At 42.7% G+C, this 18118-nt stretch overlaps 1 protein-coding gene across 1 annotated transcript in view; it reads left to right on the forward strand.

The window, feature by feature from the left end:
- The window catches only part of TSPAN5 (tetraspanin 5), a 99492-nt gene that overhangs the window by 23794 nt on the left and 57580 nt on the right, over positions 1–18118 (forward strand). The gene's annotated exons all lie outside the window — the stretch shown is intronic.

Below are 18118 nucleotides of genomic sequence, written 5' to 3' on the forward strand. Positions count from 1 at the left end.
AGTACCTAAGCAGTCTACCCTGCAGTGGCGGCCAGACAAGCACGGGCACGACAGACATGAAACCGGGAATGGATTGGAAAGGATCGCCAATGGGATCCCCATCTCTTGCCATCTCCATCTCTGGAAAATCGGGTTTGATTTCCCACTCCTCCACATGAAGCCTGCTGGGTGACCTTGGCCTAGCCAAAGTTCCCTCAGAACTCTCTCAACCTACCTACCTCACAGGGGAAGGGAATGCAATTATAAGCTTTTTGGGGATTCCTTAGGGTAGAGAAAAGCAGGGTATAAAAACCTTCTTTCTTGTCATCACCTAAGTAGTATTCTGCTTACCATGTAGGAATGCCAATATGATTATTTACATTTCTTAGGGGGCATTGGCTAATAAAATTAAAGGAACACCCGGCTTCCCCACATCCGCCACCACTTGGGGGTCCTGGGCTGAATGGGAAGTCATGGGGACTTGTCACTAAGTCAGGGGGCCTGGCCCCGAGATGCCCCACTGTAGCTATGAGCCTGAAAATAAATACTGTTTGGCAAGGCTTTCAGACACCAAATACAGTTGCTTAGCAGGTCAGATTTGGCCCCATGGCCTGACAATTCATACCGGTTCAGTACAAGGTTTGATATTTTATGCCATCGTCAATTAGTTCTGATCATAATTCTTGAAAAGTTCTGTTCAGGCCAATTAGCTTGTTCAGATTCTTAGCCCTTTTTCAGTGATCCGTTATTTTGAAGATGGTGGCCACTGAAGGGGTTTGCTTAGCCACTGCCATGTGGTACTCTGCTAATTGTATTGCATGTATGTAAGACTGAATTCTGTACGCAAAGGGAGAGTGGGTAGATGTTGGGCTGGTGAGTCTAAAGTTTCTGTGTGTGAGAGAGATGCACTTTCCCAAGAGTTCTAGGATACAGCAAAAATTAAGTTAATTGACAGCACAATCCAGGGGCTTAGACTGGAACCAACTCTGCGTAGTCATAAACTGTGATACACTTAGGGATTTGGTAGGGAGGGGTCAGTGTCTTGCTTTGTGTCTTTGTTTTGATTCCAGTTCAAGATTTGAAAAGCAGTGGGAGTACTGATATAGGAAATGACATTTGAGCACTTAGAAGTAGGTGTGTGTATATGTATGGGGTTTATGCATGGAGCTATGGGATACAGCAAGCGTGAGACTACCTTTTTTCATTCTGAAAATGAAGGGAACCAATTTAAGAAACATGTTTCAGTTGAGTTTCAGACAATGGAATAAAACTTAAAGTTAACCTTTTCGAGTGGGTGTTTTGTTTGTGGGTTTTTGTTTAACCCGTTTGATCTTTTCCTGGTACACTCCGACCCAATGTTTACCCATTGTCACTTTGTATAGGAATTCAGTTTTTCTTTGTAGTCTTTGTTTTGCTAAATTATATAACAATGTTTTGAACAAGCTACTAATTGGGTATTAATCTTGTGAACTTCAGTGGGTGGGAGGAAGACTGTGTTTTGGGGAAAAGAAATGCAGCCTGACTGGAAAAATGGGTGTGATCTCCTTTTGATAGTAGAACAATATGTCTTGACATGTTTCTTGGCTGAAAGGACAGGTAAGCATTTGGGTTTTCAGCCTGGTATCCTTATATTGCTCTTTAGTTCTCTGCCCTCTACGTACGCCCTAGACAGTCTGCTGAGTAGATATTTGAAAGCCTATTAAGAGCTAATGCCCTTTGCAAATGTGACTTGAAGTAGGATCCCTACACATGTACTTAAAACTGAACATTCCAGTCTGGTGCTCTAGCACAGAAGCAAAAATTAGTCCTGAAAAATGTGGCTCTAAGACCATGTTCTAGTTTGTTTTTTGATACATACACCTGTAGGCACACGGCTGGTCAGCCTTTACTCTCTTCTCATGCTTCAAACAGATAGGTGATATTATATTTGACACACCATCCCTTGTGAATGTGTTTTTCTGATTGTTCTTCTGCATAACATTTTTTTGTGTGCCACAAGGTCCTCAAAGCCAAGTTCAGATTGCTGCTGTGTTCCAGTCTATCTGACTTCTTGGTAAGTTAAGATGGAGTCCTGTTGCCGGTTGCTTCCTGGCCTATTTAATTAATTTACTTTAGTCTGTTTTTATCCCACCCTTCTGCCCGGGATGCCAGGTGGTATACAGGGTTCTCCATTACCCACTTTTATCTTCCAAACGTATTGGTTCCAAACCATGAAAGTGCTTAAAGGTTAATACCAGTATCTTGAATGGAATCTGGAAGAAAATTGGTGGCCAGTGAGACTGGCGTAAATAAGATCCTGTCTCCATGGGGCGATAACATGGATTAGCAGCATCCATGTGTCTGCAGTAGCATCTAGTTTTTTCCACCCTTTTTTCTATTCTGTATTTAAAAATCAAGTACAGTGTTCAGATTGTAAATAGGCTGCAGGTTGCCTAGTACTGTACAAAACTCCCTGGTACTTTCCAAGTAGACAGTAGTTCCATCTTGTGAACTCACCTTTCTGTGCATTGAAGCTTTGATTTTCTAGTGAGTGCTAAGTGTTAAATTATTCACCCATGTGATGTTGATTATCTTAGATGTGAACAAGAATAAGACCATCTGCATGAAATCGGCAGTGTCATGCATCGAGTAGGAGTCATGTATTCAGTACATGTGCATATAAGGAGAGGTGTTGGGAGGATGTTAAAGATGTGCTTGTTTTTTTTACTGTTCTTATCTCTGTATTCTCTGTCCATTCTTCAGATGCACACTCAGCTTTGTGCTTCTGCAGTGTGTAATTGTGTTTTGCTGGAGCCTTTGTCAAAGATGGCGGAGATGTTCACAAAGGAAGCTGATTTATCATTGCTATTGTTGGAGAGGAAATGGAGGTCAATTACCAAGGGTTGTGGGGTGGGGTGGAAATTGTGCTCTTGAGGTCTAAGATGTCCTGATTCCATGGAAGAGGCTCTGCTGTTTCCAGGCAAGAGTTGCCTCCCTAAGGAGTTGTCCATGCTGAAGAAATCTCCTCCCTTCAGTCTTTAGCTTTACCATTACGAGGGAGACAGGGTGTGAGGAGAGACCGGTGGTTTTGCCCTGTGTATTTTCTGGTCTTTCCCTTGTTGCAGCAGGAGCTGCAACCTCTGATCCCAACTGGAACAGCGTAGAATATAAAACTATGGCTTTCTTTTGGCCTGTGGCCATGTCTGCCATATCCGCCAACCCTGGCTTAGATTTCTACGATACCTTGAGTTGTCGTCGGAAGGAGGAGCTGGGACTTTATATTCTCGGCTTGTCCAATCTTCAGTGTACCCACATGATTTATGTAATGGCTTATACAGAGGCAATTAGCCTCAAGTGAGAAGCTGGCATCAGTAGCAAGTCTGGAGCCTTTTTCAGTAATAATTGTCACAGGAGGAGGTATATTAGTAGTTTTCTGGCCTTGGTGCCTTTGAGTGTTTGCTATAATAGGACTGTGAGTGCTTTTTTTTTTTTGCAGTCATTTGAGATCGTCACAGGAATATTGCCTTGTCAGCTTTGAAGTATTTGGAGAGTGATTCTAAGCCCAATATTGTTGCTTTGCAGCACGTTGCTTTTAAGCGTTTAAATTTGGCTGGATCTCGTCCTTCCAAGTCTTACTACTTACCTGAAACAGAAATTTCACCATAGCCAAATGTTTCATGTCCCTCTGTTTTTGCTGTCATCTGTAGGAAGCTTGAAGGCAGCCTTTTAGAGGGTTTATTTTTCTGTAGAGGTGGGATCCCTGAAGACTTTAGGATGACTTCTGTAATGTGTTCACCATAGCGCAGGTTGAGTAAGTATTACAGGGGTTGGAAGAAACCCCACAACAGGCCACTGGTAGTGCCAGAACATTTGAACCGTTTCCCCCTTTGCTTCCAATCCTAATTGGACTTCAGCCTGCCAAATCCAACTCTGTCTTTGAACTTTGACCACTTAGGTGGGAGTGATTCTCTTTCCAAGAATAGTCACTTGACCATTATTGCCAATGCACCTCCCATTAATGACCAAGTATAAGCAGCTAAAATGTCTAAGGATGTTACAGTGCTACCCTCCTCTTCTTTAACACAAATCTCTGGGTGATAAAAGCTGACCCTAAACAGAAAGGGTTTAAAGTATGTTTTGAAAATTTCAATTGCGCTTTGAATTTTCAAGGAAAGGGAGTTGATGGCATGGTCAGCATAATCAAGAGGGTGCAAGTGGCCATGATGAGACCTCAGTCACTCAAAGGTCATTTTATAAGCAGAACTGTGCATTGTGTCCTAAATGCTATAGGAAACCAGTGCACAAAACCTGAAGCACTCTAGGCACCTGAGCATGAGATAACCAGCAGCCATGTATATCTGCTATATATTTTGCATTATATGTTACAGCAGTCTCATACGAATGTCCCCGCAAAACAAATTATGGTTTATAGGTGAGTCTGCTCTGGTTAGAGCTCACCTAGAGTATCGTGTTCAGTTTTGGGCACCACAATTTAAGAAGGATATAGACAAGCTGGAACATGTCCAGAGGAGGGCAACGAAGATGGTGAGGGGTCTGGAGACCAAGTCCTATGTGGAAAGGTTGAGGGAGCTGGGTATGTTTAGCCTGGAGAGAAGACGACTGAGAGGTGATATGATAACCATCTTCAAGTACTTGAAGGGCTGTCATATAGAGGATGGTACGGAGTCGTTTTCTGTTGCCCCAGAAGGTCGGGCCAGAACCAACAGGTTGAAATTAAATCAGAAGAGTTTTCGGCTAAACATTAGGAAGACCTTCCTGACAGAGTAGTTCCTCAGTGGAACAGGCTTCCTCGGGAAGTGGTGGGCTCTCCTCCTTTGGAGATTTTCAAACAGAGGCTAGATGGCCATCTGACAGCAATGCTGATTCTGTGAACTTAGGCAGTTCATGAGAGGGAAGGGAGGAAGGGTTGCATCAAGTGCTTAGTTCTTGTGGCCCTTTCTTACATGCCCAGGGGAATGCTGATTGCCACTTTGGGGTCGGGAAGCATTTTTTCTTCAGGCCAGTTTAGCTGGAGATTCTGGAGGGTTTTTTTTTGTCATCTTCTGGGCATGGAACTGGGGGGAGGTATTTGTGAATTTCCTGCATTGTGCAGGGGGTTGGACTAGATGACCTTGGAGGTATCTTCCAATTCTATGATTCTGAATCTGGCTGTGAAAGGCAGGAAGGTGGAGCTGGTAAAAAGCAGGCATGTCAGTGGATCTAAGGGGTTTCCTACAAAGAAATGCGGCAGAGCATCCCTTTACCCTCTCAAACACAACTACTGCTGCTGTTCCTCACTGCCCTGTTGCTATTCCTCACTACGTTCTCCCCCCACCCCATCCCCAGTCTTCTCAGCCTCCATCCAGGATCCTCTTGACCCAATTAGTGGAGGCAAATTCTTTCAAGCCAGCTTGTTAAAAACTATCTGAAAGTAATGTGCAAATGTTATCAAAAAAAAAAAAGATAGAGATTTTGCAGTGTCAGCTTCTGAAAGTAGTAGGAAACTGCATTTGTTATCTTACAAAAACAGCAAACGTATTAGGATCCTGCACTCAAAAAAGACTCTAGAGATATTAAATCTCCCTTGAATCTCTTTTCTCTCTCCCTCTTTTTTTTCTGAGGTTTGAAAAATGTCCTAAAGCTATGGCTGTTTGGAGAAAATTTAACCTGATGGAAACCCTTAATTAACAAAACACAATAGTAGAAAGCTATTCTTTTCAGACCTGTGTTGATGAGTCTAGAGACACTTTGATGCCTTGCAAGTGAGAGAGATCATTGTTAGTTTGCCAGAAAATGAACTCCAGTCTTATATTTAGACAGTCCCAACGGTTCTTGAATCAATGCAATTTTGCTTTAGCAGCATTTCAAAAATTCTTTAGTGTGTTTAGCGGTGCTAAGCTCTTTTAGAAAATGCCATTGTTCACAATTTCCCTATTATGGAAGTCTAGAAATAAGGCATTTAAAAATGCAGACATAAGAAATGTCATGCTTCATCATGGATTTTGTAAATCTGAACCAGTTTGGCACGGGGTTTTGTATCTCCTTGGTGGTTTCTGCCTTAGTTTCTAAAGCTGTTTCCTTAATTTCTGATCTGTAGGCCTAGGCTTTATACAAATACTACTGCTGCTAAATGAGCAAAATAAGTCATGGGTATTCTTTTAATTGAATATTGAGAATCTAGGTCTGTTTAAGCTGCATTACCATGGAACTTCTCCATGTCCATGATAGGTCAAGAGTTGAACTGAGATGCAAACAAATCTCAATTCTCTTCTTCACCCAAAGAGTGATTAACACATGGAATTCACTGCCACAGGAAGTGGTGGGTGCTACAAGCATGGACGGCTTCAAAAGGGAATTAGATAAGCATATGGAGCAGAGGTCCATCAGTGGCTATTAGCCACAAGGTATAGCTAGGGGCTCTGGGGCAAGTGATGCTCTGTCTTCTTGGTGCTTGGGGGGGGGGTCAACAGTGGGAGGGCTTCTAATGTCCTGGCCCCACTGGTGGACCTCCTGATGGCACTGTTATTTCTGGCCACTGTGTGACACAGAGTGTTGGACTGGATGGGCCTTTGGCCTGATCCAACATTGGCGTCTCTTATGTTCTTATGTTCTTATGACCACACTGGGAACTCTTCACTTACGCTGCTGTTTATCATGAGATAAGCAAATGTGCTAGATATCAAAACTATCATTTGACTATCATTCCTCCATTACACTTGCATCCTGCTGTGTTCATGAAGTTTTGCTTTCTCGGTTCATCTTGTATATTACCTGCTTTCATAATTGTATTGTTGTCATGTTAAAAAGTTATAAATAAAAATTACATATAAAAAAAGATCCCAGTTCAGTGGACAGTAACTAACTGTAATAATGGAGTGGCCTGCATTCAGACAGTTGTACTAATGATAGTTAAAGTAAAGCATGGTTTTGTGTGATGTCTAAACTGAAACTGAGTTATATATTGTCAGCCATTCATAGTACCATAGAGAAATGTTATGAACTGGTAGTAATTAAGACCATGTGGCTGAGACATCTTGAGGTTCTCTAGATAGACTGGATTGTTAAAGCAACAGTGAACACCTTGATTGGGGACCTTCTGATTGTGGCCTGCTAGCTGATATATAGGAGGCTGGAGTTCTGTGTGATAATGATGACGCAACAAACCTTCATCTAAGAAGCCTGGTGGTCTGAGAGTATGTTTACATAACTGTATTACAAAGGGCATCCCAGAAACACATCTCAAGATGAAGATCTAGATATAGGCTATATAGCCCCTACTATTGAAAAACGCCTTCATAATTCCTGTGCTTTTTTTTTGAAGTGTTTAATGCTTTTTAAGACTAGACTAATTCACACCAAAGAGCTGTCTATTACAATATTCCGCTTCCATCAGTAGCAAAACTGACAAGCCGAACATGATAACAATAGGTATTCCCTGTCTGTCCTCTCATCAGTAATTGAAGGTGTACTCCCTCTGAACATATATGTTCCATTGAACCATGGCTGCTAATTGTGGTGTGATGGCCTTCATGAAGTTATCTGCCGTAGAAAACGTTCTAAACTTAGTGGACATCACTGCATTTTGTTCTATGAGTTAATTTCACTTGGTGATGCAAAACTGCCCACTGCTTAAATATTGCTCCTTGTAGTTTCTAATAGACGCTGTTGTGGTGTGAGAGAGGAAGAATGAAGGGAAAGATAAGGCTGGAACAGTGCACCTGTATCCTTTTTCTTCTTTGTTCAGATGATTACATAGACGTCAGAACTCGCTTGACCTTCTGTCTGTTATTCAAGTTCAAAGACACTCTTTAAGGAAAGCTGGCAGTGGAAACAGTACAATGTTTGCCATGCTTGGGCAGCAAATATACATCAAGGACAGGGGGTTGCAGTTAATGAGACTATTACAGAAGAAAAAACTGCAAATTTGTGCAGACAACACTTGTAATATTATAATTATGCACTAGAACATTCAGAGTGACAAAAATACAATTATACAAATGTGATGCAAAATTATCCTATTCTAGAGGTAGATGTGACGAAATTCTCAGGAGTATATCTTCCGTTTCGTAAAGAACTTCATCAAACCATCGATGCTCTTTCATAAATACATTTACAAGATCATATTAATATTAAGGCAATATACCAAAAGCCAATGTGTTTCAAAACTTCAATAAAATTCATACTTACAGAAAATACCTACATAACATTCGAGCGGGGCTTAATATTTCATTAGCTCTGGCTTGTTTTCTGTAATAGAGCAGTGGAGTCTCTGATGTTATGTAGGTTTTTGGTAATGTAGGTTTCCTGTTACTGTGTTTGTTTCTACTGATTTACTTGGGCTTGCATTTATTTACACGACCTGATTGTTTGGTCAGTATCAGGACTGTATCTCTAACTAGTTTGCTTATAAGGTAAAGAATGGGCAGCACCTGCTAAGGCTGACTTGCCCGCGTTTGTGAAAAATGTGGAAATCAATGGATGAGAGTGCGTTCCTCCTTTGAGGGTAAGAATATTCAGCAATATGGTTGTATTTTTGATTGTTGTAAAAACTGGATACCAGTGTGTACATCTAATGGCATAATGAATATTGTTAATAACTTTATTGTAGAAATTGATGGAACATCATGGAATAGTTATGAAATAAGAAGAAACATATTTTCTGTATGTATGAATTTTATTGAAGTTTTGAAACACATTGGCTTTTGGTATATTGCCTTAATATTACTATGATCTTGTAAATGTATTTTATGAAGGAGCATCGATGGTTTGATGAAGTTCTTTACAAAACGGAAGATACACTCTGGAGAATTTCGTCACATCTACGTCTAGAATAGGAGAATTTTGTATCACATTTGTATAATTGTATTTTTGTCACTCTGAGTGTTCTAGTGCATTATTATAATTGTGGCCTTGAGCAAAGCAAAGAGAACAAACTGTTTAGCTTTGAGAGGAGAATACATAGTCTTACTAGTCTTTGAGAGGAGAACACTAGTCTTACTAGCATGGTTATGGTGGTGGGGGTCCCTCAAAATCTGACGGAGCTCCCTTTGAAATAATCCCACCTCACTTCTACAACTTTTGGTGCCCAAACCTGATTCAAAACAGGATAATGTCTTAATGTGAAAGTATCCTTAGTCAGTATCTGTATTAATGGGGTGAGGGGCAGGCGGGGAGACATCTAGTTTTACTCCTATTGAGTTCTGTGGAGGGCTTTATAATACTCTTTATACCACCTTTTTGCTGGAATGGTATTTGGGGTTTAAGATATTAAGTCCTACTTCTCCCCTGAGTTACTAATTTCTTTCTCCTGTGTCAGTGCAGCTGTGCCAGCAACCAGAGTTACGTCTGCAGAGTGCTAAGCTGGCAGGTATCAGAGTTACAGCCGCGTGGAGCTTATTATGCTCTATGAGTTTATACTCTGGCCTTCAGATCACATCTTAATCTTGGAATTGTTGACATTTACCAATGTTTCTTTGTCCTCTTGTGCTTAGAATTCCTTGCTTTTCTGTTGGGATTGATGGAATTGTGTACCTCCCTTTTATAAGAAAATGGGAGGAAATGTGATATCCTCTTCTTGTTGTTTTTTAATTCTTATGGTAGGATGACATGTGCATATTCTCTTGGCTTCCACCTATCTTTCATGCCAGCTTTGAAACATCTGTTTGCATATTGTGTGGTTTTGCATCCCAGTAATTGGATGGGACAGTGCTAAATTATAAGCCTGTCCTTGGTTTTTATTCTTGCTCATGTGTGTTCCACCATCTTAGAGTGCTGCATTGAATTAAGGTGGGCTATACCCACTGTACGTTGAACATATTGGGCTTTAGTTGTACATATGATGAATAGCTTGTGCCGCTTTACTCAAGTCTTCCTGTGGAATGAGACAAATCAGCAATGCAGCGTTGGGGACTTAGAAATCTGTATTCTGCCAGCATGCTGGTTAAAGGGGAGACACTGGAAGTTTATTTTTGTGGACGAAGAACTGAAATTGTCTTTTAAGAAGTTTCCTTTCGGTGAGATTACCAAGAAACTGGCTGTGCAGAAAGCGTGTTTGTGTGAACCACACTAGGTATTTCTGTAGGAGTTAAAAAACAAAAGTATTACTCCTGTTCTTAACTGCATATAATATAGTACATTGTGATTTAACCAGATCTGAGTGACACATTTAGTTGGACTTCATATTGCAGTAGGGATACTTGTTTTTTAAATATGCTTCTCTGTTTAAAACAAAAACACTTTTCGACACTTGAAAAACTAGAGTGTCTGATGTGCAGGATTTCTACATGCAGAGAGAGATTTTTTTTAAACAGGCTTGCTTCCAGACTGGGGTGGCTTCCCATTGTGTCCTCATTGCTGTTGCAAATGCAGAGGAATTCATTCACAGCTGTGACAGAGCTTCCACACGGAGATATTCTCCTGCTTTGCCTTTGTGGACTCCATTTTCCTGATTTTCGCAGGAAACATCTGTTGCTATCATGTGTATTTACTACTGATTTTAAAAAAAAATGGCAGAAAGCCTGTTGGTGGTAGCAGTGGTGGAGAAATGGTGGGCGTGAGAGAAAGTGGTGCTGAACGGCGGGTGGGAAGGTGCAGAAATCCACACCTTCATGTCCACAGTGTGGGACCAAACCCACTTGGAGTATGATCTTTCAGGAAAGTTTGGGCCAAAGCAGGTTTGGGAAACTGCGCAGTGGAGCCATAAAAATCTGGTAGGTGAACAATTGTGTGGTGGTGTTTTGCAGAAGAAAAAAGCTTACTGTAGTACGTGTGTTTGTATGTGTGGGAGGATGCAGAGCAACACCTCTGTGTAAAAGCAACTATTTTTGGTATATTCAAAGATGCAATCTGCTAGGGACTTCAGTAAAGAAACACGCAAGTTGTCTATTTAGGTATGGTTTTGGATCATAGGAACTGGCCAGACTTGCTGAAAGTCTGTTGAAGCCATGTTGTGTCATGGAATGATTACAGCCTGAGGTTTCTATGGAACCCTGAAGTTACATTCATTTTGTCATACGATGCTGGGTAGAGGAAAAATATATGAGTTTACCTTTGGCATGCACTGGCTCGTGGATATTCTGCTCTAAATCACAGTGGTGATCACAGAATGACTAATCCTCCTGGTTATTGTTGTATGGACATTAAATTCTGCTATTTTATGTTTTGAATAGGAGCCCCTCCCCTGTCTGCATCTGTAACAATATAGACATGGAGGTTTTTTGCCTCGGTGGGCCCAAAATTGCATTTCATGGTAGAGTAAAGGTCGCTACACAAATGGAATGTGGATCTTTGATTCTAGTTGATGAAAAATGTACAGCTTGACCTAATTAATTTGCATGCTAATTGTGCTGGGGATTTCTCTGCTTTTTATTTATTTATTTATTTATAAAGCTGGTTTCCAAGGAAACCAAGGCCTTTGTCACCACAGCAATTGTGTGGAGACTGTTGTGTGTTTCTGGCGCATTGTTCATTTGTGGACGAATGGCAGTAAAAGCGGACAGGGCTGGATGTCTACAAAAACAGCTTTATTAACCACACATGGGAAATCAGGATATCGAATGCGTTAGCAAAATAAAAAATGTCAGTCTGTTTTTGTTAAAGTAAACAGAACCAGAGATAGGGCTAGTTAGCTTAAAACAAAAAAATGCTTACCTCCAGGTTACATGCTAACATTTCAGAGATATTACTAGACAAGTTCAAAGGAATGTTTAACAGGATTGTAATCTGAATAGAAAGTTTTTAAAAAGTGTCTGGTAACATGAGATGATTAATACCTGGGAAAGTTCACTGAAACAGATTGGCACAGATTTTAGCTGTCATGACTTTGGGTATTAAGCTCTGCAAAGGTACACCTTTGGCCACTTCTCTCATGCATGCATTTATTTTATTACATTTTATGTCACATCTCTTGTGTTTGAAGTGACTTAGAATCAAGTTAATAAAAACACTACTAAGCAATACAGTAAATAAGACACTCAGCTGCTGTTATGCCTAAAATGGGACCAAAGAACAAAATATAATCAAACCCAATTGTAGCTATTTGCCACAAGGTGAAGAAACCCCCACAAGTTTCAAGTCAGTTAACCCAAAGCATGTTGCTATAGCACAGCCATACAAAGTTTTGCAGAACTTTATCAATGCCAGTGCTTTTGGTAACTGTTCCAGGGGGCCGTTCCAAAGGGAGAAGTCAAATGTGCCTTCTGACCTAAATGGGCCTTTGGGTCTATGCAGGGAAAAGTGATTTTTGTATCAGTCATTGTTTAGAAGAAGAAGAAAGAGGAGATTGGATTTATACCCCGCCCTTCACTCGGACTCTTAGAGCGGCTTACAAAACTCCTTTCCCTTCCCCTCCCCGGCAAATTGCGGTGGCTCAGTGGTTAAGATGCTGAGCTGCAGACTGGAAGGTCGGCAGTTCAGCAGTTCGTGACCCTAGTGCTGCCTGACGGAGTGAGCTCCCGTCTCTGGCCCCGGCTCCTGCCAACCTAGCAGTTCAAAAGCAATAAATTGCAAGTAGATAAATAGGCACCGCTTCAATGGGAAGGTAATAGCTTTCCATACACCTTAGTGTCTAGTCATGCTGGCCACATGACCACGGAAACGTCTTTGGACAGCGCCGGCTCTTCGGCTTGGAAATGGAGATGAGCACCACACCCCTGGAGTCGGATTCGACTGGCTTTCGAACAAGGGAAACCTTTACTTTTACCTAAATGTATTAATAAAATCAAAAAGGTACAAATATCCTATATGTACAAACGAATTGTAAAAGTCCTAAATAAAATATCAATGCTAAACTGTTCCAGTAGTATAAATTATGCATGCTGAACTGTTCCGGTAGTGGCTTGTGTGAATTCTACAATGACAATCCAACTAAGGTTCTGGATATTGGTACAGTTTAGAGGCAATACTAGCTTGTTGATGTTTGGGGGTAGTTTTCCAGAAGAAAATTCTGACTGGTTGCCTGTTTATATGAACTGTATGCTTTTTGTGCAGGAAATCTTTGATACACGTATACCTCAGATGTAGTTTACTGTCTCTTGAGAAAGAATATCATAGAACCACAGAATGTTAGAGTTGGAAGGGGCCTTGCAGGTCATCTAGGCCAACTCTTTCCGGCTCTTTCACTCTTTCTGGCTGTCGCAACTCCACCTCCAGGCCTGGACCACTCCGTGCTTTCGCGCATGCTCATGGTGGCCTCCATCCAAGTCAGGCTCCGGCCTGCCGCGTCACTCCGCCTCCGCACCTTGTTAGTCCGGCCTCCTTTTCGTTCACCTCCTCGCCTCGACCAGCCGCCATTTTTTCTCTGTCGCTGCCGCCGCCGTTCATCGCTCTCCGTTCTCCGCTTTCCACCATCGCTGCTACACCAGGGGCGGGTGCCCCCCTGCTCTAATAGCAGGTACCCATTTTATCTACTTGCCCTTTAACGGGCTTCCGAACCGCTGGGTGGACGGGAGCTGGAACGTAGGGCCAGGAGCTCACCCTAACCACGGTGGGGTTCGAACAGCCGAAGCTGTTCGTCCAGTTGTTAAAGCAGGCTTCCCTTACTGCCTGCGCCACCGCTCCCATGTATCTGAAATTGAGTTGGTTCTCCATGGTAGTGTGCTTGGGACAAGGAAGACAAGCAATGTGTAATTCCTTTGCTTCTGGTGGCCCTGTGACCAATGCTCCCTCTAAGCTGTGGAGTCTTGTGAGCAAAAATCCTACTTTGTGAGCTATTGGCATTAAAGTTGTGAGTGAGCGATTTGGCTGCTGCATAAATTAGTTTGCTTGGGAGCCCTCGTTCCTGAGCCAAGACAAAAAAGTGTGAGCCATGGGCTAAAGAACTGTGAGCTAGCTCACACTAACTCAGCTTAGAGGGAACACTGCTTGTGACACAAAACACACTTTGGGTGAAAAAATGAAGAAAATCTGGTTTATACGTAATAATGGTTGTGAAGGGGGATTTAATTTTATTCACTGATTAAGGTATTTATACCCTGCTTTTCTCCCTGATCTGGATGAAAAGCAGGGTCTCAATATCTAAATTAGCATTGCTATTTACCTGGTGGGGGCAGGGGACCCCCCAATTTTGCAGGCTCCTGCCTGCTGCCAGGCAGCTGGCCAGTGGGAGGGACCCCCCTCCCAAACAGCAATGTCAAACTCAATGTGCCTGCGTCACCCGGAAGTGATGTCAGTGTGTTGGCGATGTTAAGAGCATAAGAGACGCCAATGTTGGATCAGGCCAAAGGTCCATCCACTCCAACACTCTGTGTCACACAGTGGCCAGAAATACCAGGTGCCATCAGGAGGTCCACCAGTGGGGCCAGGACATTAGAAGCCCTCCCACTGTTTACCCCTCCCCCAAGCACCAAGAAGACAGAGCATCACTTGCTCCAGAGCCCCTATCTATACCTTGTGGCTAATAGCCACATAATAGTTGGGGAGTGACGCTCTGAATTTCGGGCAAAACTCTATCGTTTCATGCCATTTTAACCATAGAGTTTTGCCCAAAATTCAGAGCGTTGCTCCCAATGTCACTGACATGCCAACATCACTTCCGAGTGATGTAGGCACATCACGTGCAACATCACTGTTCCAGAGGGAATGGGGGGGGACGTAATGTCACCCCACTCCTGGAATGTCCCCCTCATCCCCCTGCTGGTGGGCGAAAGAGACCTGGCAACCACATAGAGTTTTGCCCAAAATTCAGAGCGTTGCTCCCATTGTCACTGATATGCCAACATCACTTCCGAGTGATGTAGGCACATCATGTGCAACATCACTGTTCCAGAGGGAATTGGGGGTGGGGCGTAATGTGACTTCCCACTCCTGGAATGTCCCCCTCCATCCCCCTTGCTGGTGGGCGAAAGAGACCTGGCAACCCTAATTTAAATATATGAATGTATCTAAATAAATGAATAATAGTACATTCCCTTTAATAACTGTTGCACTTTAACCAACCAACAACCAACTTGTGGGCTAGGATGAGATTGACTAGCCTAAGGATATCTGGTGAGCTTTCATGGCAGAGCAGGAATTCTAATTTATGTCTCCCAGATTATTGTTTGGCCCTTGTGACTAACCACCATACCATGAAGTTAAGAATCAGGTGGGTAGCCATGTTGGTCTGAAGCAATAGAACAAAGTTTGAGTCCAGTGCCACCTTTAAGACCAACAACGTTTTATTCACGGTATAAACTTTCGTGTGGAAGCACACTTCATCAGATACGTTGAATAAAACATGTATCTGACGAAGTGTGCCTGCACACGAAAGCTTATACCCACATTTAAACTTTGTTGGTCTTAAAAGTGCCACTGGACTCAAACTTTGCACTATTGGCTGTGTCGAGTGGTTTGAGCTAGAGGGAGAAACTGAAACTGGGACAACTCTGTTGTTTGTTTGCACAGCTTTAGAAAAATCCCCAACATCTCCTCAAAAGGCAAAACAGGGATGTGTACAACAAAAATAAATAGGGGTTGTCTCTGGGTAAATAGAATCAGTTGAGACTTACAGTGCCATTTTTCATACAAGGACTAAGGAAGAAACAGGCCTTTGCATTGTATCAGTATCCTGGCCATTACCCTATTATCTGTATAACATTCTCAAACATTCAAAATATTTCACATCTTCTGAATAGAATATATTCTGAGTATAGGGTTGCCGGCTCTGGATTAGAAAATGTCTGGAGATTTTGGGGGTAGAGCTTAGGGAGGGCGAGGGACCTCAGCAGGATATAATGCCATAGAATCCATCCTCCAAAGCAGCTATTTTCTCCAGGGGAACTGATCTTGGTTCTCTGGAGAGCAATTGTAATAGCGGGAGCTCTCCACGTGCCACCTGGAGGTTGGCAAATCTGAGTAGAAGGCTTTTAGTTCCAGTTTTCTGGCATGATCAAAAAGTGGATTCCTGAGATTCAACCAATTATCTTATTATCCTTAAAACACCCCTTTAAAGTAGGTAATGTGCTACTCCAAAATGTAAGGGGGTGTTGGAGATTGATGCTTAGAGAATAATAACTTGCCTAAGTCTGCCTAGTGAGTTTGTGGCCAAGTTGGGATTTAAATTGGGGAGTTCTTGATTCATCTTGATTCATCTTGATTCATCTGATTTACACCTATTAGTAAAGTCAAGCTTTGGGAAGAGTTATTACATGTGACATATTCATGAATGGACCAATGTGTGTAGGGGATGAGAAAGAACAGAAGCACGGGCCCTGCTCCTTAGGTACGCTGGCTTGACCTACATGCGTTTGCTGCATGTGGTCACAGTACCTATGTTCATGCAGACTGCCCATGCATAGACTTTGTCCCTGTGTGGAGGGGTACATGTTCCCAGTGATGGGGAGAGAGCCTACACCCGTGCAGCATATATATGAGCACAGGCATTGTACTTGCATGTGGCCACTGCACAGGGTAGGACTAGTACCTTTGTACATGAGGTGCACAGGTGGTATGTTCCCACTCTACATGCGTTGTCTGGTTAACATAGAATCATAGTATCACAGAGTTGGAAGGGGCCATACAGACCATCTAGTCCAGCCCCCTCTTCAATGCAGGATTAGCCTAGAGAGCATCCCTGACAAGTGATTGTCCAGCCGCTGCTTAAAAACTGCCAGTACAAGGGAGCTCACCACCTCCCTAGGCAGCTGATTCCACTGTTGAACAATTCTTACTGTAAAAAAAAGTGTTTGCTAATATCCTTCTCGCCCTTAATTTATACCCATTATTGCGAGCCCTATCCTCTGCTGCGAACAGGGACAGCTCCCTGCCGTCATCGAAGTGACAGCCCTTCAAATACTTAGAGAACAATCTTGTCCCCCCTCAGCCTCCTCTTCTCCAGACTAAACATTCCCAAATCCCTCAGCCTTTCCTCATAGGGCTTGGTCTCCAGGCCCCTGATCATCCTTGTCGCTCTCCTCTGCACCCGCTCCATTCTGTCCACATTCTTTTTGAAGTGAAGCCTCCAGAACTGCACACAATACTGCCAAGTGTGGCCTGACCAATGTACAGCGGGACTATGGCATCTTGTAATGTGGATGTCATGCCTCTGTTGATACACTCCAAGACTGCATTAGCCTTTTTTGTTGCCGCATCACACTGGCTGCTCATATTTATGGTCCACCTGTACCCCCAAGATCTTGTTCACACACACTGCTACCCAGAAGTGTATCTCCCATCCAGTATGCATGTTCCTCATTTTTTTTTAATCCAGATGTAGAACTCGGCACTTATCCTTGTTAAATTGCATCTTGTTCACATCCGCCCACTTTTCCAGCATGTTCAGATCTCATTGAATTCTATCTCTGTCTTCTGGTGTGTTTGCTGCTCCTCCCAATTTGGTGTCATCTGCAAATTTAATGAGTAGATACATTGCGTGTACAGGGTGAATAATGAGAACTATTAGAACAATCATGTGTGCTTCATTGTGCAAGGGAAAACAAAATGTTCGGGTTTCTAATCTGTAGCCACTTGGTTAAGATTGCACGGGTGCAATGGAGAGTCAGCTTGTGAATTGGATGCATTCATGAAATGTCAGACAAGGTCATTACTCTTTCTTCTCTTCGTGCCCTCACTGCCCCTTACCCAGGCAGAAGAAAAGGGAGAACCTTTTTTTTACTTTCTCTCTCTCTGAAATACATTACAATGGATTAACGGCATTGTGGTTATCTGCAGTCATTTAAATAGATCAAAAGGAGGATGGTGCATTTGGCCAGGAACTGTAATCTGACAGTTTTCTGTACATTAAACTTAATCAGCACAAACAGTGTCTAATGCAAAACTTGGTGACCCATCAACAGGAACCATTGTTACTGCAGACAATAGAAAGCATTGTTAGTTGTGTGAGAAAAGAACCCATTGTTTTCAGTTTGGAAAAGAAGAGAGAAAACACAGAGGTCACGGATTGCTCAGAGTTTTAGTTGGCAGCAGAGCCAGGAATGAAATACAACTAATTGGTCCTGGATCTTCTTTGCAACCTTTCCCTCTTCTGCTCCCCCCCCCCCAATCAATGTATTTAATAGTCAACACAGGCCCACCTGCAGATACTTAAATCTGCAGATTGGGACGAGTTGAGCCTAAGTGCCCGGACACCCACTGCTGGCTCCACCGCTGCTGCTTGTCCTTGGGCAGTGGGCGGGGAGGAGGATCAGGAGGTGCTGCTGCCCCCCCCCCCCAGGCCGTCAGACAG

Source organism: Gekko japonicus, unplaced genomic scaffold (assembly GCF_001447785.1).
Source record: "Gekko japonicus isolate JY-2015 unplaced genomic scaffold, Gekko_japonicus_V1.1 scaffold68, whole genome shotgun sequence".
Taxonomy (NCBI): Eukaryota; Metazoa; Chordata; class Lepidosauria; order Squamata; family Gekkonidae; genus Gekko; species Gekko japonicus.